Below are 22493 nucleotides of genomic sequence, written 5' to 3'. Positions count from 1 at the left end.
GGGTTGTACATACAGTAGAGAACACTAACACACAGGGGAGGAGGGGACTAGTCAGACAAAAAGAGAGATCTTAAAGAAAAAATGTTCCAATAGGAACATTAAGAAAAAATACGCAAGGGCATTACCCTTGCAACATGAAATGCGCGAACACTCTTGGACAGAGATGGCAGTGGAAGAACTGAACACAGAACAGCACTGGTAGCAAAGGAGCTGCAGCGATACAACATCGACGCCTGTGCTCTACAGGAAACCCGGTTTGCTGACGCTGGACAACTGATGAAACAGAGTGGTGGCTACACTTTCTTCTGGAATGGATGACCTGCTGGAGAAGCACGTACTTCTGGAGTTGCTATTGCCATTCATTCCATCATGATCTCCTGCTTGGTGGGGATGCCCGAATGTCTTGGTGATAGAGTCATCAAAGGGTCTGCTGGGAACGTCTGGCCGAGCACTCTGTTGGGGAGGTCTTTAACTCCCACCTCTGGGAGAGCTTTTCCCAGCTTCCGAGGGAGGCGGGGGACATTGAGTCTGAGTGGACCATGTTCTCTACCTCCATTGTGGATGCAGCTGTTCGGAGCTGTGGCCGCAAGGTCTCCGGTGCCTGTCGTGGCGGCAATCCCCGAACCCGGTGGTGGACACCGGAAGTAAGGGATGCCGTCAAGCTGAAGAAGGAGTCCTATCGGGCCATGTTGACCTCCGGGACTCCTGAGGCAGCCGACGGGTATCGGCAGGCCAGGCGTGCTGCAGCTCGGGCAGTTGCGGAGGCAAAAACTCGGAACTGGGAGGAGTTCGGGGAGGCCATGGAGAAGGACTATCGGTCGGCCTCGAAGAAATTCTGGCAAACCGTCCGGCGCCTCAGGAGGGGGAAGCAGTACTCTGCCAACACTGTTTACAGTGCGGGTGGGGAGCTGTTGACCTCGACTGGGGACATTGTCGGGCGGTGGAAGGAATACTTTGAGGATCTCCTCAATCCCACCGTCATGTCTTCCACTGAGGAGACTGAGGCTGATGACTCAGAGGTGGACTCGTCCATTACCCAAGCCGAAGTCACTGAGGTGGTTTGCAAGCTCCTCGGTGGCAAGGCACCGGGGGTGGATGAGATCCGCCCTGAGTATCTCAAGTCTCTGGATGTTGTGGGGCTGTCTTGGTTGACACGCCTCTGCAACATCGCGTGGCGGTCGGGGACAGTGCCTCTGGAGTGGCAGACTGGGGTGGTGGTCCCTCTTTTTAAGAAAGGGGACCGGAGAGTGTGCTCCAATTATAGGGGAATCACACTTCTCAGCCTCCCAGGGAAAGTTTACTCCAGGGTACTGGAGAGGAGAATTCGACCAATAGTCGAACCTCGGATCCAGGAGGAACAATGCGGTTTTCGTCCTGGTCGCGGAACACTGGACCAGCTCTATACCCTTCATAGGGTGCTCGAGGGTTCATGGGAGTTTGCCCAACCAGTCCACATGTGCTTTGTGGATCTGGAGAAGGCATTCGACCGTGTCCCCCGTGGTATTCTGTGGGGGGTGCTTCGGGAGTATGGGGTTCGGGGCTCTTTGCTAAGGGCTGTCCGGTCCCTGTACGAACGGAGCAGGAGTCTGGTTCGCATTGCCGGCAGTAAGTCAGACCTGTTCCCAGTGCATGTTGGACTCCATCAGGGCTGCCCTTTGTTACCGGTTCTGTTCATAATTTTTATGGACAGAATTTCTAGGCGCAGCCAGGGGCCGGAAGGAATCCTGTTTGGGAACCACAGGATTTCATCTCTGCTTTTTGCGGATGATGTTGTCCTGTTGGCTTCTTCAAACCAGGACCTTCAGCATGCACTGGGGCGGTTTGCAGTCGAGTGTGAAGCGGCTGGGATGAGAATCAGCACCTCCAAGTCCGAGGCCATGGTTCTCGACCGGAAAAGGGTGGCTTGCCCTCTCCAGGTTGGTGGAGAAGTCCTGCCTCAAGTGGAGGAGTTTAAGTATCTCGGGATCTTGTTCACGAGTGAGGGAAGGATGGAGTGTGAGATCAACAGGCGGATCGGTGCAGCCTCCGCAGTGATGCGGTCGCTTTACCGGTCCGTCGTGGTGAAGAAGGAGCTGAGCCAAAAGGCGAAGCTCTCAATTTACCGGTCGATCTACGTTCCGACTCTCACCTATGGTCATGAGCTTTGGGTAATGACAGAAAGAACAAGATCGCGGATACAAGCGGCTGAAATGAGTTTCCTTCGCAGGGTGGCTGGGCGCTCCCTTAGAGATAGGGTGAGAAGCACAGTCACTCGGGAGGAGCTCGGAGTAGAGCCGCTGCTCCTCCACATCGAGAGGAACCAGCTGAGGTGGCTCGGGCATCTTTTTCGGATGCCTCCTGGACGCCTCCCTGGGGAGGTGTTCCAGGCATGTCCCCCCGGGAGGAGGCCCCGGGGAAGACCCAGGACACGCTGGAGGGACTATGTCTCTCGGCTGGCCTGGGAATGCCTCGGTGTTCTTCCCGAGGAGCTGGCCGAGGTGTCTGGGGAAAGGGAAGTTTGGGCTTCCATGCTTAGACTGCTGCCTCCACGACCCGGTCCTGGATAAGCGGAAGAAGACGAGACGAGACGAGACGAGAAAAATAACCATCTATGCATGATTTCTGCATATGCACCAACAGTCAAAGCCATTGAAAATGCAAAAGAGGAATTTTATGACTGTCTAAAGTCCACAATTACTAGCATTTCAAATAAAGATAAATTGGTCATTCTTGGAGACTTTAATGCAAGAATGGGAAAAGAACATACACTTTGGCAAGGAGTACTCGGCAAGCAAGGTGTTGGGAAATGCAACAAAAACAGTGTTACTGTTAGGGTTTTGCTGGGATTCGAACCTGGTTCGTTGGTGTGATAATCCAGCAAACCCCCACTAGGCCACCAGGGGGATGACTCAAATGCAGAGGCGTGAGGCGGAAGTAGAAAAAGAATCAAAAGGTTTATTTAAACTATATACACTATATACAGGGCAAAACAAAAGACAAAAAAAAAAAAAACCAAAGAGTAAAATCCAAAAGAAAAGCAAAGTGCAAAAATACAAAAGCTAAGAAGATCAAAAAAACACAGTACAAAGGAAACTGGAGATAAACATAACAGCACAAAGACTCCGTGACAAGAGGACTGAACTCAGGGGTATAAATAGACAAACTAATTAAGGACACAGGTGAAGATAATTAGGCAATTAACACAAACACAAAACACAGGAACAGTGGCGGCCTCTAGAGGCCAAAATAAACACGACATGAAAAGGAAATAACAGCGGCCTCTAGAGGCCAAAACAGTCCTAGTCCTAACAGGACCCCCCCCTCTAGGAGCGTCTCCTGACGTTCCCAGGGCGATCCGGATGGGCCGAATGGAAGTCCCGACATAGTTCTTTATCAAGGACATCCCGAGCAGGAACCCAGCAGCGCTCCTCAGGACCATAGCCCTCCCAGTCCACCAGATATTGCAACCCGCCGCGGACCCGGCGGGAGTCAAGCAGGCGATTCACAGTGAACACAGTCTGCCCCTGGAAGATGCGGGGGGGTGGGGGGTTCCTAGGGGCAGGGGCATACGTAGACGTCAGTACGGGCCGTAACAGGGAAACATGGAAAGTGGGGTTGATCCTCAGAGTCCGGGGCAACTGGAGCCGGTAGGAGACAGGGTTCACCCTGCGCACCACCTTGAAGGGGCCAATGTAGCGAGGAGCAAGCTTGCGGTTCTCCACCCGCAGTGGAAGGTCCTTAGTGGACAGCCAAACACGCTGCCCAGGGCGGAAAGCGTGTGCAGGTCTTCTATGGCGGTTGGCCTGAGTCTGGTTGGTTCTGGAGGTCTGTATGAGGGTCTTCCTGACCTTGCTCCAGGTCTTGCGACACCGTCTCACATATTGGTTGACCGAGGGCACCCCCGCGTCCTCCTCCTGGTCCGGGAACAGAGGTGGCTGGAACCCGAATTGGCACTGGAATGGCGACAGCTTGGTGGCCGATGACTGCAGGGTGTTGTGGGCGTACTCCGCCCATGGCAGCCAGGTGCTCCACGATGTCGGGTTATCCATAGCCAGGCCTCGCAGGGTGGTTTCCAGGTCCTGGTTGAGCCTCTCCGTCTGACCATTGGACTGTGGGTGAAACCCAGAGGAGAGGCTGGCAGTGGCTCCGATGACCTTGCAGAACCCGTGCCACACTCGGGAGGAGAACTGGGGCCCTCGGTCTGAGACGATGTCCTGTGGAAGACCAAAGACTCGGAAGACATGATTAAACAAAAGTTTCGCAGTTTCAAGAGCAGAGGGGAGTTTGCACAGTGGTATGAAGCGGCAGGCCTTGGAGAATCTGTCAACTAAGACCAAAATGACCGTGTTACCTTGTGACTCAGGGAGACCCGTGATAAAGTCGACTGCCACGTGGGACCAGGGACGCCGGGGAATGGTCAGAGGATGCAGGAGACCCTGGGGACGCTGTCGTGGGTTCTTGGTTCTGGTGCAAACCTCACAGGACAGGACAAATGACCTTACTTCCTTCTCCATGTTAGGCCACCAGAAGCGTCTTTTCAGGAAGTCCAGGGTCCTCCGAGCTCCCGGGTGGGCGGTGAGAGGGGAAGAGTGACCCCACTGGAGAACCTTGGCCCGGGCTTGATGTGGGACGTACAAGAGGCCTGGTGGCCCCGTCCCAGGACCGGGGTCCTGGCGTTGGGCTCGTCGGACAGCCTCCTCAATACCCCAGCGGACAGGGGCCACAATCCGGGACACAGGGATAATAGGCCCGACTTCATTCTCCCTGTTAGTGGCAGAGAACAGTCTGGACAGTGCGTCAGGTTTGGTGTTCTTGGAGCCGGGGCGGTATGAGAGGGTGAAGTCAAACCGACTGAAAAACAGGGCCCACCTAGCCTGTCGAGGGTTCAGTCTCTTGGCTTGCTGGAGGTACTCCAGGTTCTTGTGGTCAGTCCAAACCAGGAATGGATGTTGTGCTCCCTCCAGCCAGTGCCTCCACTCCTCAAGGGCCAGTTTGACCGCTAGCAGTTCTCGATCCCCCACATCGTACCGGGACTCAGCAGGACTCAGGCGGTGGGAGAAGTAAGCGCAGGGGTGCAGCTTTCCTTCCGAACGTTGAGAGAGCACCGCGCCGACACCACTGTCCGAGGCGTCCACCTCCACGATGAATGGTTGGGAGGTGTCCGGGAGAACCAGAATGGGTGCCGTGCAGAAGCGGTCCTTGAGGTCTTTGAACGCCTTTTCTGCCTGAGGAGACCAGCCATAAGATCCACCTGTCCCTTTAGTGAGGTCTGACATGGGTGCTGCCACAGAACTGAAGTTCCTGATGAACTTGCGGTAGAAGTTAGCGAATCCTAAGAACCGCTGAACCTCCTTAACGGACTTGGGAGTAGGCCAATCCCGGACGGCCAGGGTCTTGGCAGGGTCCATTTGGAGTTGGCCTGTCCGTACAATAAATCCCAGAAAGGAGACCTCGGGAACATGAAATTCTCATTTCTGGGCCTTGGCGAACAGATTGTTCTGTAGCAGCCTCTGGAGAACCTGGCGGACATGGTGGCGGTGCTCCTGCACGGTCTTGGAAAAGATAAGGATGTCGTCGAGGTAGACAAAAACGTATAGGTTAATCATGTCCCTTAAGACGTCGTTGATTAGGGCCTGAAAAACAGCTGGTGCGTTGGTGAGTCCGAAGGGCATCACCTGGTATTCGTAGTGCCCAGACGGGGTGTTAAAGGCAGTCTTCCACTCGTCTCCCTGTCGGATACGGATGAGGTGGTATGCGTTCCGTAGGTCCAACTTGGTGAAGACGGTGGCGCCTTGGAGCAGGTCGAAAGCTGTGGACATCAGCGGAAGGGGATATCGGTTGCGCACAGTGATCTTATTCAGGCCCCTGTAATCAATACATGGTCGGAGCCCCCCATCCTTCTTGCCGACAAAGAAGAAGCCGGCTCCAGCAGGTGAAGTGGAGGGTCGAATAAACCCAGAGACCAGGGCATCTTTGAGGTATTCCTCCATGGCCTTGCGTTCTGGCTGAGAGAGTGAAAACAGTCTGCCACGAGGAGGGGTAGTCCCAGGGAGCAAGTCGATGGCACAGTCGTAGGCCCGGTGCGGAGGAAGAACGGCGGCCCTGCTCTTGCTGAATACCTCCTTGAGATCCCAGTACTCTGTGGGAACTTGAGATAACTCGGTGAGATCAGGGGGCTCGGCAGGAGACACAGGAGAGCTAGAGAGCAGACAAGAGGCATGGCATGCAGGGCCCCATTCCACAACCTGGCTTGTTACCCAGTCTATGCGAGGGTTGTGGCGAGTAAGCCAAGGAAGGCCTAGAATAACTGGGAACTCAGGTGAAGGAATCAGGTGCAGGGATATTTCTTCCTTGTGACCTTGAGACTGGAGGAAAACTGGAGAAGTAACTTGAGTGACTCTTCCATCACCTAACGCTTGGCCATCGAGGGCAGACACAGACAGAGGGACTTCAAGAGGTGCAGTAGGTATATTGATGCTTTGGGCGAAGTGAATATCCATAAAGTTCCCAGCCGCCCCTGAGTCTATCAAAGCTTGACAAGAGTGGACAGACTCACCCCAGGAGATGGAGACCGGGATGTAGATTCCTTGGCCAGGGAGTCCGGGAGAGAGGGTAGGCCCCGTCACAACCCTCCCTCGGCTGGACGGGGCGGTCCTTTTCCCAAGAGTTCGGGACATGATGCTCGGAAGTGACCAGGCTTGCCACAGTAGATGCAGCACTTGTCCCTCCTTCTGCGCTCCCTCTCAGATGCGGAGAGGCGAGTACGACCCACTTGCATGGGTTCTGGACAGTCACTGAAGGAGGTAGACGGTCTCCAGGTAGAGGTAGGGAGGCTGGGGGGGCTCAAGGCTTGGTGGCGTTCTCTCATCCTGTTGTCCAGACGAATAGCATGTGAGATGAGGGTTTCGAGGTCACTTGGGCATCCAATAGAGGCCAGACCGTCCTTGATGGGCTCAGACAGACCATGGTGGAAGGCTGACACCAGGGCAGTCTCGTTCCATCCACTTACTGCTGCGAGTGTTCGGAACGAGATGGCGTAATCTGCGACGCTTCCTCCTTGCCGGATGGACATGAGCTTTCGGGCTGCGTCGGTACTGATGTCTGCCTGATCGAAGACCCGAAGCATCTCTTCAGAAAACAGCTGGAAATCAAAGCACTCAGGTCCCTGTCTTTGCCAGATAGCAGTAGCCCAGGCTCGCGCCTTACCAGCTAATAAGGTGATCACAAAGGCAATCTTGCGGCGATCCGTAGTGTAGGTGGTAGGCTGAAGCTCAAAGGTGAGTTGACACTGGGTAAGGAACTCTCGGCACTCACTGTGCTTGCCGTCATACCTCTGTGGTGCAGGAAGGCTGGGTTCGCGAGGTGAAGAAGGCAGCATTGCAGGAGGCACTGGAGCAGGAGTGGGAGCTGGATCAGGAGCAGGAACTGGATCAGGAGCAGGAGATGCAGGCAGAGATGTCAGCTGTGCCAGGGTTTTCCCAATTTGCTGAAGCAGTTCCTCGTGGCGAGCGAGGGCCTCACGTTGGCTGGTGAGCGTACGTCCATGAGCGTCCATGGTCGCTCCGAAGCGTGTCAAAGCTGCCATAATTCCCTGAAGGTTGGCCGGGTAGACAGTTGAAGCAGCCTCTGCTGAGTCGGTCATGACGGAGTCTTTCTGTTAGGGTTTTGCTGGGATTCGAACCTGGTTCGTTGGTGTGATAATCCAGCAAACCCCCACTAGGCCACCAGGGGGATGACTCAAATGCAGAGGCGTGAGGCGGAAGTAGAAAAAGAATCAAAAGGTTTATTTAAACTATATACACTATATACAGGGCAAAACAAAAGACAAAAAAAAAAAACCAAAGAGTAAAATCCAAAAGAAAAGCAAAGTGCAAAAATACAAAAGCTAAGAAGATCAAAAAAACACAGTACAAAGGAAACTGGAGATAAACATAACAGCACAAAGACTCCGTGACAAGAGGACTGAACTCAGGGGTATAAATAGACAAACTAATTAAGGACACAGGTGAAGATAATTAGGCAATTAACACAAACACAAAACACAGGAACAGTGGCGGCCTCTAGAGGCCAAAATAAACACGACATGAAAAGGAAATAACAGCGGCCTCTAGAGGCCAAAACAGTCCTAGTCCTAACAGTTACTCCTTATGCTATGTGCAGAGCTTGATCTCACAATAACTAACACACTATTTCACCAAGCTGATAAATTTAAAACAACCTGGATGCACCCAAGGTCCAAGCATTGGCACCTTATCAATTTTATTCTGACACGTCGTAAAGACATCAAGGACATCAATCTCACGAGAGTCATGAGGGGAACAGAGTGTAATGCCGATCATAGGCTAGTTAGATGCAAGCTCTCTCTTGTTCTGAGGAAGCCCTACAGAAACCACAGAGCAAAAGACATCTCATCTCAATATCTCTAGCCGCTTTATCCTTCTACAGGGTTGCAGGCAAGCTGGAGCCTATCCCAGCTGACTACGGGCAAAAGGCAGGGTACACCCTGGACAAGTCGCCAGGTCATCACAGGGCTGACACATAGACACAGACAACCATTCACACCTACAATCAATTTAGAGTCACCAGTTAACCTAACCTGCATGTCTTTGGACTGTGGGGGAAACCGGAGCACACCCACGCAGACAATATGCAAACTCCGCACAGAAAGGCCCTCGCCGGCCACGGGGCTCGAACCCGGACCTTCTTGCTGTGAGGCGACAGCGCTAACCACTACACCACCGTGCCGCCCAGCAAAAGACATGTCAGCCAATTTTGATATGGCAGCACTGAAGAACAACACAGTTTGTTGTGCACTTCGGGACACTCTTAAGAACAGAGTATCTGACATCAACTCTGCATGTGATAATGCACCTGACCTTTGGTCAGGAATCAAGCGCTGTGTTTATGATGCCACAATGACAATTATAGGCCCACACAAATGGAAACATTAAGACTGGTTCAATGAGAGTGAGGAAGACAAACAAGCTCTGCTGAATGAACAAAGAGTTGCTTATGACAGATATCTAAACAATAGCACCACACTACACTATGAAAGGTGGTGCCAAGCAAAGGCCAAAACCCAGTGCGAGCTGCGAAAGATGCTTGTTATTTGAAGAAGGTTTGCGAGATACAAGAATATGCAAGGAACAATGACTTGAGAAACTTCTATTCTGCAGTTAGGTTGATTTATGGACCGAAGACTGGTGGACAACATCTGCTCCTATCTTCTGATGGCTCTGAACTAATAACAGACAAAGATGGTATCAGTGAGAGATTAGTGGAACATTTCCATGGAGTGCTAAACCGGTCTACCTCTGTGGACAGCAACATTATCCAACATCTGCCACAATTTCCTACAGTGACAAGTATGAAGGAACCACCGACTGCTTCAGAAGTTCTACAAGCAATCAAGCAACAAACAGCATGGAAGGCTGCCGGTCCTGATAAAATCCCTGCAGATGTCTACAAAGCCATTGGCAATGTTGCTTCTGATGTGCTGACTCCCATTTTTCACTGTATCTGGAAAACTGAAGTCGTACCACCAGATTTAAAAAATGCTCTTCTTATACCACTCTATAAGGGAAAAGGGACAAGATCTGACTGCAACTTGTACAGAGGCATATCTCTTTTATCCTCTGCTGGGAAAATTCTTGCAAGAGTTCTATTGAACAGGGTGACAGAAGCAATATCTAGGATCTTCATACCAGAAAGCCAGTGTGGTTTTCAACCAAACCAAGGTACAGTTGACATGGTCTTTACACTATGACAAATGCAGGAGAAGTGCATAGAACAAAACCATGAGTTATTTATGGCCTTTATCGATCTGACAAAGGCATTTGAATCAGTAAGCAGAGAAACATTGTGGCAAGTGCTGCACAGACTTGGCTGTCCACAAAAGTTTACCAACATTGTAAGACAACTCCACGATGATATGCAAGTGCAGATCAAAGTAGATGGAACAATGTCTCGCTCCTTCCCTGTCACAACTGGAGTGAAACAAGGGGATGTACCGTATTGGCTCCTGAGCTTTTTATACCGTATTTTGCAGCAGCCCTGTTTGTTGCACTCATATATCTGCCATGTAATATGGGTGTAGGTATAAGGTATCACACTGATGGAAACATTTTCAAAATTCAGAGACTGAAAGCTAAAACTAAATGCCTTCATGAGCTTGTTAGAGAGATGCTGTTTGCAGATGACTGCACAATTGTGGTTGAATCTGAACAAGAACTATAGCAAATCATGACAGCCTGTTCCACGGCCATGGAACAGTTTGGTTTAGTGATCAACACCAATTAAACTGTGGTTATGCACCAACCTGTACCTGGATCAGCTCCACATAACATAAGTATTGTCCTCGATGCCCAACAACTTGACATGGTGCAGCAATTCACATACAGTATCTGGGCAGCATAATAACACCAGACAACTCAATTGATAAGGAAATTGAGAATCGCCTTAAGAAAGCCAGCAGTGCGTTTGGACAACTCTGTAGCCGAGTTTTTAACAACAAACATCTAAAGACCAACACGAAGATACAAGTATATCATGCTGTAGTACTATCCACACTGCTGTATGGTTGTGAGGCCTAGGTGCTGTATCGTCGACATCTAGGACAACTGGAGGTTTATCACATGTGACATCTGGGACAGCTGTTGGGTATTAAATGGCGAGATCGAGTAACCACTACTAAAGTTCTGGAATGTGCAAACATTCCTAGTATTGAAGGTATTTTACATCAAACTCAACTCTGATGGGCAGGACATGTGGTCAGAATGTCAGATGCATGTTTGCCAAAAAAGGTCTTTTTTGGAGAACTCTGCAGATGCACTCATAATAGAGGATGTCCCAAGAAGAAATACAAAGACAATCTCAAAGTCTGTCTCCAAAGTTTTGGTGTATCCCCTGACAACTTTGAATACTTTGCTGTCAACAGAAGGATATGGAGAAACCTGTTGGCTCAGTAAGACCTTTGACACAAGTAGAAATGCCAAGAGAGATGAAAACAGGTCGCTGCAAAAAAGCATGGCAGCAAACTCTATCTGCTGATGGTGTCTTCTCTTGTAATGTTTGCGAAAAACTATGCCGCTCCAAGATTGGCTTGCACAGCCACCAAAGGAAACATCAAGGAAATATCCCTCTGGGACAATGACGGTTATCATTGTTTGTGATGGACAACTATATATTTCCAACTTTTTTGGAAATGGGGTTGTACATAGAGAACACTAACACACAGGGGAGGAGGGGACTAGTCAGACAAAAAGAGAGATCTCAATTAAAGACCCCAATTACAGGTACAAAAAAGACCTAGACTGGATTGTACCTAGACTGGATTGGGGTTACCAGGACCCTCCCCTTGTGCCAGGCTTGGGGGTGGTGTCTGCAGATGAGCTTCTGGTGACCAGACCACCCTTGTAACCTGCTCATGCTCTGCCAAAATGACAATGTGAAGGCATCTTTTGGGCTCACCAACTGTGAGATGAATAGTGAGGGTCAGGATGTATAGGTGGGCACCAATGGTTAGGGAAGCCATGCATTTGAAAAAAAAAAGATCTTCCAAGTAATTCTCAAAGAGTGCTCCTCTGATTCAACTCAGATGTATTGTTGAGCCAGAAGCCAGATAGCTGGCAAAAGGAGTTGCTGAAACAAAAGCTCAGGCATGGAGGCATATGAGAAGTCATGGAAAAAGACTTTTGGATGACCCCAAAGATGTTCTGGCAAATTGTGCCAAGATGTTGAAGGCACTGGACAAGGTTGAGGTTGTATGGGGTTTCTTGGAGATCTGGGGTCATGCCTTTAGATTAGCAAACTGGGATGGTGCCCCCCAAAAACAAACAAACAAACAAACAAACAAGAAGAACAACTTTATATTTCACGGATATAAATCCAGCGGACACGGAAGTGCTATGCGACTACAGTTTGCTCCGGAGGCCTGCTCAACCACCGACCCCCACTTCTGCATCCAGCCCACAGTGGAAGCGCCACAGGCGGAACATGCGGAAGCAGAAGAGGGGCAAGCGCGGAGGTATCTGGGCTAAGCTAGCGGCTATCCCTCACCGGCCAGCTATCCCTATCATCACTCTGGCCAACGTACGCTCGCTGGACAACAAGCTGGATTATGTCCACCTGCTCCACTCATCTTCTAAGTCTGTGAGTGAGTGTTGTGTCCTCGTGTTTGTGGAAACATGGCTTAACGACAGCATCCCGGACTGTGCCATTCAGCTAGTCCAGCTAACATGCTACTGGTCAGACAGAGTGCTAGTCGAGGGGGGGGGGGGAGACTCGCAGTGGAGGACTCTGTGTTTACATCAGTGATGCCTGGTGCCGCAATGCTGTTGTGGTCTGCAAACACTGCTCACCATTGGTGGAGTTTATAATTATTAAGTGCTGGCCATTCTATCTGCCGAGGGAATTTACAGCCATATTGCTGGTAGCAATATACATACCTCCCGGCTCCAATAACAACAGGAGTGAAGCACTGAATAAACTCTATCAGCACATCAGTGAGCAGCAGACAGCCCACCCAGATGCTTTCCTCATCCTGGCTGGAGATTTCAACTAGGGGTGTGCAAAAATATCGATACAGTGATATATCGCTATACTTTGTCTTCCGATTCAATATCGATACTCAAAATTTGAATATCGATATTTTTTCAAATAATAAAATCATGTTTCAGATGGGTTGTAAATCCAGTACGACTTCCGTACCGCGAGGTGTCGCTGTGCCGCTACCTCACTGCAAGGCACTCTTCGTCTTCTCTTTTTTCCCCGGCGGTTGCAGTGAGGAAAAAAACCAGGCAAGCATGGCTGTTAACATAAACCTAGAGATGCCGCCGAACTTTAAGGCAGATGTTTGGAGGGACTTTGGATTCCAAAGGAAAGGAGAAAAAAAACAGTGAGCCGGACAAAGAGAATGCACTTTGCAAAACCTGTTTCGCTCCAATTAAATTAAGATGCTCCAATTAAGATGCCCACTGCACTTTTCAATGTGTTTCAGACAGTGTATTGTTCCTGCAAAATAAGCACAAGTTAAATGTTCTCAGGTATATGTTCTCAAGTTTACAAAGAACAAATTGATATTAGTGTTAGCACTGAAATGTATGTGCAGTCTGCAGTGCAAGTTTTAAGTTTTCATAAAACAATTTGATTCTGTTTGTTAAGCAGCACTGATGTGTCCATACTTACAGAAAAGTTGAGAATACTAGCACAGAAATGGGAATTTTCTGTATGTTGTAGTGAAGCAACTCTTGGTTTTGCCAGCAGTGGAATAGAGACAAATATATGTCTGGCAAGAGTGTGTAGTTATGTATGTGAAATGTAATTTTACAGTGGTCAATAAATTCTGATTTTCTTCAGTGACACAGATATTGTGATGTGGTTGAAATTTCTTGCAATATATCGATTATCGCAGAATCGCTGTACCATGATATTATCGTTATCGTGGGCAAAATATTGCCATAGTATCGTATCGTGAGGTATCTGGTGATACCCAGCCCTAATTTCAACCATGCAAACCCCAAGAGCATGTTTCCAAAACTCTATGGACATAACTTTCCCACACGTGGAAACAATACTCTGGACAATGTTTACACCATGCATAAAGACACCTACAAAGCCCTACTCCTCCCCCACCTTGGAGCCTCAGATCACTCCACTGTTATGCTAATGCCAGCATACAGGCCTCTGGTTAAAGTCACCAAACCAGCTACAAAGCAGATACGTGTGTGGCCAGAGGGGTCCTCAGAGGCACTCCAGGACTGTTTTTCCACCACTGACTGGAGCATGTTCAGACAGGCGGCCACCTACAACAACACCACAGATCTCCAAGAGTACATGGAGACCGTCACTGCCTACATGAGGAAGTGCATGGACAATGTTACGGTCACCAGAACCATCTCCATTCGGGGCAATCAGAAACCATGGCTGACAGGGGAAGTCCACAGGCTCCTGAGGGCTTGAAATGCTGCCTTCAGAGCTGGGAATGAGGTGGACCTGAGGGCAGCTAGGGCCAACCTGTCACGAGGCATCAGGGTGGCCAAGAGACAGTGTGGCAGCAGGGGCGTGGTCAAGCGCCAGTCTGTGACAGGAGGGCGGAGTCAGGGAAGGTAAGTGGCAGAATCACTACACCTGACGGTAATTAACCTGTGTTTGTGTGTGTCTTCCCAGTGACCGTGCCCTATTTAAGGAGGGAGAGCGAGAGCAGAGGAGCAATTCCCGGAACCAGATGCCGAGTGTGTGTGTGTCTGTACACTTTAAACCCTAGTTGTTAGACTGAAAAGTGTGACAATAAAAACGGTGTATCAACCTGATCTCTGTCCTGCCGTCCTCTGTGCTCCACTCATACCTGTCGAACTGCTACAGTGGTGCCGGAATGCCTCTTGGTCTTCTTGCTGGGCCAGCACCAGGGCCTCGAAGCGTCGCTCTTGTTCCTTTCGGAGGGTGACAAGCGCCTGGTGCTGGCTTTGCTGGGCCGTGGCGAGGGCATGGACCAGGTCAGCGAACGGGGAGGACTCCATGGGGCTGATCGGCTGGTGCTCCACTTTCTCCCGGGTTTCGGCACCACTGTAGCAGTTTGACAGGAATGAGTGGAGCACAGAGGACAGCAGGACAGAGATCAGGTTGATACACTGTTTTTATTGTCACACTTTTCAGTCTAACAACTAGGGTTTAAAGTGTACAGACACACACACACTCAGCGTCTGGTTCCGGGAAGCGCTCCTCTGCTCTCGCTCTCCCTCCTTAAATAGGGTGTGGTCACTGGGAAGACACACACAAACACAGGTTAATTGCCATCAGGTGTAGTGATTCTGCCACTTACCTTCCCTGACTCCGCCCTCCTGTCGCAGACCGGCGCTTGACCATGCCCCCGCTGCCACAGACAGTTTTCCAGGAACATTGCTGACTATTTCAATGACAGCAGAGACACCAGGAACCTGTGGCGGGGGATTCAGACCATCACAGACTACAAGCCCTCGCCGCAGACCTGTGACAACTCCACGTCTCTGCTGAATCAGTTGAATGACGACTTCGCTCGCTTTGAGGCAGACAACAGCACCATGGCACAGAAGAAGCCACCACCTCCCAGCGACCAGGTGTTGATGCTGTCCCCAGACAGCGTGAGGAGAGCTCTCAGGATGACAAATGCACGGAAAGCTCCGGGTCCTGATAACATTCCTGGTTGTGTCCTGAGAGACTGTGCCGAGGAGCTCACAGATGTCTTTACAGACATCTTCAAGATCTCGTTGAGCCAGGCTGTTGCCCCCACATGCCTCAAAGCCACCACCATTATCCTGGTCCTGAAGAAGCCGTCTCCCTCCTGCTTCAATGACTACCGCCCTGTCGCACTCACTCCCATCCTCATGAAGTGCTTCGAGCGGCTAGTCATACGGCATATCTAGTCTGCCCTCCCCCCACCCTGGACCCTTTCCAGTTTGCATATCAGTCCAACCATTTGACTGATGACACCATCTCCACTGCCCTCCACTCAGCCCTCACCCACCTGGAGACAAAAGACTCGTATGTCAGAATGCTGTTCATAGACTTTAGCTCAGCATTCAACACAATCATTCCTCAGCAGCTCATTCATAAACTGGACCAGCTGGGACTCAACACCTCCCTGTGCAACTGGCTGCTGGACTTCCTGACGGGGAGACCACAGGCTGTACGGGTCGGCAGCAACTCCTCCAGCACCATCACATTAAACACAGGGGCCCCCCAAGGATGTGTGCTGAGACCCCTCCTCTTCACTCTGCTGACCCATGACTGCACACCAACATCCAGCTCTAATCTGTTCATTAAGTTTGTGCATGACATGACTGTGGTGGGTCTCATCAACAATGGCGATGAGACAATCTACAGGAGTGAGGTGAGCCGCTTGGCCATGTGGTGCAAGGACAACAATCTCTGCCTGAACGTGGAGAAGACAAAGGAGATTGTTGTGGACTTCAGGAGAGCGCACACCCAGCATGCTCCACTATCTATCGACGGTGCTGCAGTGGAGAGGGTAAGCAGCACCAAGTTTCTGGGTGTGCACATCTCTGAAGACCTGTCCTGGAGCAACAACACTGCATCACTGGCCAAAAAAGCCCAACAGTGTCTGTACTTCCTCCGCAAACTGAGGAGAACAAGAGTCCCGGCCCCCATCATGCACACATTCTACAGAGGCACCATCGAGAACATCCTGACCAGCTGCATCACCATGTGGTACGGCGCCTGCACCGTGTCCTGCTGCAAGACTCTGCAGCGCATTGTGAGAGCAGCTGAGAGGATCATTGGTGTCTCTCTCCCTTTTCTAATGGATATCTATAACTCTGCCTCACCTGCAAAGCCATCAGGATTGCAGATGACCCCACCCACCCATTTCACAGCCTCTTCAGTCTGCTGCCGTCGGGGAGGAGACTGCAGAGTCTCCGGGCTAAAACCAGCAGGCTCAAGGACAGTTTCTTTCACCAGGCAGTCAGGAGGCTCAACTCCCTCCCTGTTCTGCCCCTCCTCCCCCCTCTGCCCCTGCCACAGATTCTGCTCACACACACCCCTGCCCCCCCTTCAGCATCTGACATGTCACCCTCACAGTTCCCCCCCCCCCCCCCAACACACACACACACATACTCTCAATGTTCATTAACACACTGAACTCAGGGACTGCACATTTCACTTTACCTCGCTCATTTGCACTATTCCACACTACCTCACCTTAACAGCTATTAGTTTATTATTATTATTGTTCTCCCCGTGTCCGCGTGGGTTTCCTCCGGGTGCTCCGGTTTCCCCCACAGTCCAAAGACATGCAGGTTAGGTTAACTGGTGACTCTAAATTGACCGTAGGTGTGAATGTGAGTGTGAATGGTTGTCTGTGTCTATGTGTCAGCCCTGTGATGACCTGGCGACTTGTCCAGGGTGTACCCCGCCTTTCGCCCGTAGTCAGCTGGGATAGGCTCCAGCTTGCCTGCGACCCTGTAGAAGGATAAAGCGGCTAGAGATAATGTGATGTGATGTGATTATTATTGTTTATACTGCTTATTTCATGTTTACCTCCTATACCTCAAGTGCCCTTGACTGTCTATTTGCTCAAATTTATGTGTGTGTGTGTGTGTGTGTGTATATATATATATATATATATATATATATATATATATATATATATATATATATGTGTGTGTTTAGTCTATGTCTATTTCTTATCTAGAGTGTTTATACTATTTATATTGTTTATTTCAATTATTCTATTTTTATTTATTGCATTGCCTGTTTTCACCATGGGTCAGAGAGGACTGAAATTTCATCTGTGCTGTATGTCGAGCATGTATAGCATATTTGACAATAAAGTTGACTTGACTTGACTTTATCACATATACACTGAAGCACAGTGAAATTCCTCTCTGCATTTAACCCATCTGAAGCAGTGAACACACACGTGAGCAATGAGCACACACACATACCCAGAACAGTAGGCAGCCATGCTACAGTTGGGGGTTAGGTGCCTTCAGCCCAAGGCCGCCCCATGTTAACTTAAACGCATGTCTTTGAACTGTGGATGAAACCGGAGCACCCTCAGAGGAAACCCATGCAGACACAGTAATAACAAGCAAACTCCACACAGAAAGGCCTGCGTCAGCCACTGGGCTGAAACCCAGAACCTTCTTACTGTAAGGTGACAGTGCTAACCACTACACCACTGTGCTGCCCACACTACACCACCTTGCTGCCCATGCACCACCGTGCCACCCACAACACCACAAAAAAAATCCATCCATTATCCATTTATCCTGTGCAGGGTCACTGGCAAGCTGGAGCCTATTCCAGTTGACTATGGGCAAGAGGCAGGGTACACCCTGGACAAGTTGCCTGATCATCGCAGGGCTGACATATATAGAGACAAACAACAATTCACACTCACATTCACACCTATGGTCAATTTAGAGTCACCAATTAACCTAACCTGCATGTCTTTGGACCGTGGGGGAAACTGGAGCACCGGGAAGAAACCCACGCAGACACAGGGAGAACATGCAAACTCCACACAGAAAGGCCCCTGTCGGTTACTGGGCTCAAACCCAGAACCTTCTTGCTGTGAGGCGACAGTGCTAACCACTACACTACTGTGCTGCTCACACTACACCACAACAAACAAACAAACAGACAGACAGACAGACAGACAGAAGCTGTATTCATATAAAGGGGACTCACACTCATCAGCCTCCCAGGAAAAGTCTATGCCAAGGTTTTGAAGAGGAGACTCCAACCAACAGTTGAAACTAGGATTCAGGAGGACAGTCACATTGATGTACACAATAAGGTTATTATTCTCATAACATTTCGGTAATACTGAAGAGATGATGATAACTGCTGCAGATAATTACATCCTCTGTGTGTCAAATACTTGGGTTTTATACTGCCATATTAAATATTATGTCAGTACACCAATGGTATCATTACTACTTAGACATACTACTTAGAGCTTAATATGCTGTTTTGGATGCAGAATTTGATAGACCTGCCACAGCTTCTTGTAATAGCATTTTTCTGAGAAGAGGCTTTAAAACCATAAATCCCCCAGAGTTACATCTTGTCACTTTAACAATTTTAAAAGTTTGTCCCAATGAGTTTCTCTTTATTAATGAGAGAGAGAGAGAGAGAGAGAGAGAGAGAGAGAGCAATACAATGATATAGGCTGTAAATGCCAGCATTCAGTTTTGACTGATTAACACTGAACAGCATTAATCAGTATAACAATAGAAATCAATTTATCATCATCATAAAAACATAAAACAACAAAAAAACTAATGCATCAAATTATTTAAATTCATATGCGAAGTGGTTTGGTGTGTTTGTGTTCAGTATAGCACTTCTTTTGTGAGGGGATTGCATTTGGTGTTTGTTCTCTCAGGGCTTAATGCCATATGAAATGTACAAAGCCACAAGTCTTTCTGACATACTAAATCTAGTGAACTAGAACACCTATGGATCAGATACAATCATAGTTCATAATTAATTGGCTCATAAATGCACTTTACTTCTTTACAAATAGTAAATACTTTATTTGGGGGGGATGTAAAAAGTTTAATACTCTAATACAGAAATGTATTTTTAACATTTGAGACCATTGTAATATCTTAAGATCACAACACAATATAATTAATATTTAATGGCTGTAAGTGTTATATATTAACCTAAATGAACTGTGGGTGGTAAAAGAGAGCAACTGGACTTGCTTGAAGATTCTTGAAGACGTTTCACCTCTCATCCGAAAGGCTTCTTCAGTTCTGCCTGACTAAGGCCAAGTTTACATTAGACCGTATCTGTCTCGTTTTCTTCGCGGATGCACTGTCCGTTTACATTAAACCGCCTGGAAACGCCGGGAAACGGGAATCCGCCAGGGTCCACGTATTCAATCCAGATCGTGTCAGCTCCGGTGCTGTGTAAACATTGAGATACGCGGATACGCTGTGCTGAGCTCTAGCTGGCGTCGTCATTGGACAACTTCACTGTGACATCCACCTTCCTGATTCGCTGGCGTTGGTCATGTGACGCGACTGCTGAAAAACGGCGCGGACTTCCGCCTTGTATCACCTTTCATTAAAGAGTATAAAAGTATGAAAATACTGCAAATACTGATGCAAATACTGCCCATTGTGTAGTTATGATTGTCTTTAGGCTTGCCATCCTTCCACTTGCAAGTGGTAAGTGATATGCGCTGGGATCACACACACAGCGGCTCAGTCCCGAATCACAGCTTGTGCACTTCACTCGCGCGCTCTGTGAGCTGCGCAGGGCCGGAGTGCGCACCCTCCAGAGGGCACTCGCTGTTCAGGGCGGAGTGATTTGGAGCGCAGGATGCCTGCGGAGCCGAGCGTATCCGTGTATTGGTGTTGCTGTGTGCACGCAAATCGTGTATTGGTGTTGCTGTGTGCACACTAATTGTTTTAAAAACGTTAATCTGATGATCCGCTGATACGGTCTAATGTAAACATGGGCTAATAGGGAGTATCAGGTATTTATCCTCTCATGGATGAAAAGCAATCCTAAGGTGTCATTGAGCCATCCTGTTGGCTCAACGACAGCCATCTTCAAGCAAGTCCAGTTGCTCTCTTTTACCACCCACAGTTTACTATGACCTGGATGACTGAGAATCTTCACAGACATTAACCTAAATGCTAAATGTGAATGTTAAATGTAAATTCTAAAACTAAACTAAATGTTCAATGTAAATATACCTTATATGGCAAAGGTATGTCGACACCTGACCATCACAGCCATACAGTATGTGGACCTTCCTCAAATGGTTGCCACAGTTGAAAGCAGAGAATTTTCTAAAAGGTCTTTGTATGCTACAGCATTAAAGTGCATATCACGGGTAAATTCAGGAGCAAGATCAATGTAATTATCCTATTTTATATTAAACTTTAGTTAAATATCTGTCACATTTTGTGCAATTTTTTTACAGTACCTTGCGCAATACCAGAAAAATTCAGTTGAAATCAAGTCATGTGAGGCGAATTTGTCCGCCTCTGAAAAAACTTGGCATTTGGATTTCCCGACAAACATTGATTTTCGTGACGTCATGTGTGGGACACCTCCTTCTGAATCCTACGCCAGCACTGGTTTGTTTATGAGGAAACGACCTGGTGGTTTTCTGCAAATTTCTTCAGCATTATCACGTAATTATTAAAATGGTTAACAGATGTATCGTTGGGTGGCACGGTGGTGTAGTGGTTAGCGCTGTCGCCTCACAGCAAGAAGGTCCGGGTTCGAGCCCTGTGGCCGGCGAGGGCCTTTCTGTGTGGAGTTTGCATGTTCTCCCCGTGTCCGCGTGGGTTTCCTCCGGGTGCTCCGGTTTCCCCCACAGTCCAAAGACATGCAGGTTAGGTTAACTGGTGACTCTAAATTGACCGTAGGTGTGAATGTGAGTGTGAATGGTTGTCTGTGTCTATGTGTCAGCCCTGTGATGACCTGGCGACTTGTCCAGGGTGTACCCCGCCTTTCGCCCGTAGTCAGCTGGGATAGGCTCCAGCTTGCCTGCGACCCTGTAGGACAGGATAAAGCGGCTAGAGATAATGAGATGAGATGAGATGAGATGTATCGTTGGAGGGTGTAGCAACACTAATCATGATGGGATTAGTACTCATCGTTTTCCAAAAGACCAGACAATAAGAGAGAAATGGGAGCGCTTCGTGCGAGGCACCTGGAAGCCGAGGACCAAAGCAGAGCCAAGAAAAAGACCAAGAAAATCAGCGATTCACAAGTTGACTGTTGCCAGGGTAAGAAATAAGAGAGACTATACTCTAAATTAGGTGTTCCTGTGTTTGTTTGGTACACGGATAATGTTATTTATTGAAACACACAAAAGTAAACAACATGAAAGCGCTGGGCGAAAATACACTTACTTAGATTAGATTAGATAGAACTTTATTGATCCCTTTGGGAGGGTCCCCTCAGGGAAATTAAAAAGATACAGTCCACAGCCTGGTAAAAAGCAGCCAAAGTAGAGTCCAAAGCGTGTTTAAAGTCCCCAGAAATGATCATAAATGCCTCAGGGTGCTGTGTCTGCAGCCTTGCTGTGACAGAGTGAATCCCCTCACATGCAGCGGCTGCCCTTGGAGGGATGTAAACACAGATGGTGATGCTAGCAGCTCCAAGTCCGGGCAATATAAGACTGTCTGTATGGAGAAATGTCCAGGTTACACCAGCGGTTGTTCATGTAAATGATGAGTCCCCCACCTTTGCCTTTCCCACATGCTTTAGTGTCTCTATCGGCTCACACAGCAGTGAATCCCCGCAGGTCCATGTTAGCATCCAGTACAAGGTGTGTTAGCCACGTCTCCGTAAAAATAAATAAGCTGCTCTCCCGGTAAATCCGCTGGTTGTTCAGTGCAGATAGCTTGTCGACCTTATTCGGCAGCGAGTTCACATTCCCCATGATAACAGAGGGAATGGATGGTTTGTAGCACCACCGGTTGTCCGCTAGCCTAGCCTTTAGCTTAGCCCCGGCTTTGCAGCCCCTGGGTTTCCTACTCAGCTCCGCCGGGATGGGGTGTCGCCAGGGGCGCAGATACGTTTTTTGAACTGGGGGGGACAAAAAACTGGGGGGGACAAAGCTGCCAGCAAACCAACCCCAACCCCGATATGCCTGTCAAGCTTGTTGTGGGTTACCATAGCAACCAAGCTCGAGCTCGCAACCTGTGCAGTCTGCGCAGCTCAACCAACCGAATATCAGTCTTTGTTTTGTTTTATGTGAGTTGTTGCAACTATGTATACACTGCCATGCACCTCAATAAACCGAATGGTAATTAGTCTTTTGATTTTTCCGTGAGGTTTGCCTTATGCAAAGAAAGACAGCATAGACGTTTTTTCCTCCCTATAAGTGGGGGGGACCGAACGAGGTGAATTTAAATCTGGGTGGGACGAATCCCCCCCGTCCCCCCCCATCTGCGCCCGTGGGTGTCGCATCCTGGCTCATCCCATTGTTTTCAGGGCCAGCAGCTCTTCTCTCGAATAAGCGAGAAAACTGGCTCCTG

Source organism: Neoarius graeffei, chromosome 12, assembly GCF_027579695.1.
Source record: "Neoarius graeffei isolate fNeoGra1 chromosome 12, fNeoGra1.pri, whole genome shotgun sequence".
NCBI classification, from domain to species: domain Eukaryota; kingdom Metazoa; phylum Chordata; class Actinopteri; order Siluriformes; family Ariidae; genus Neoarius; species Neoarius graeffei.
Note: the sequence above shows the minus strand (reverse complement) of the source record.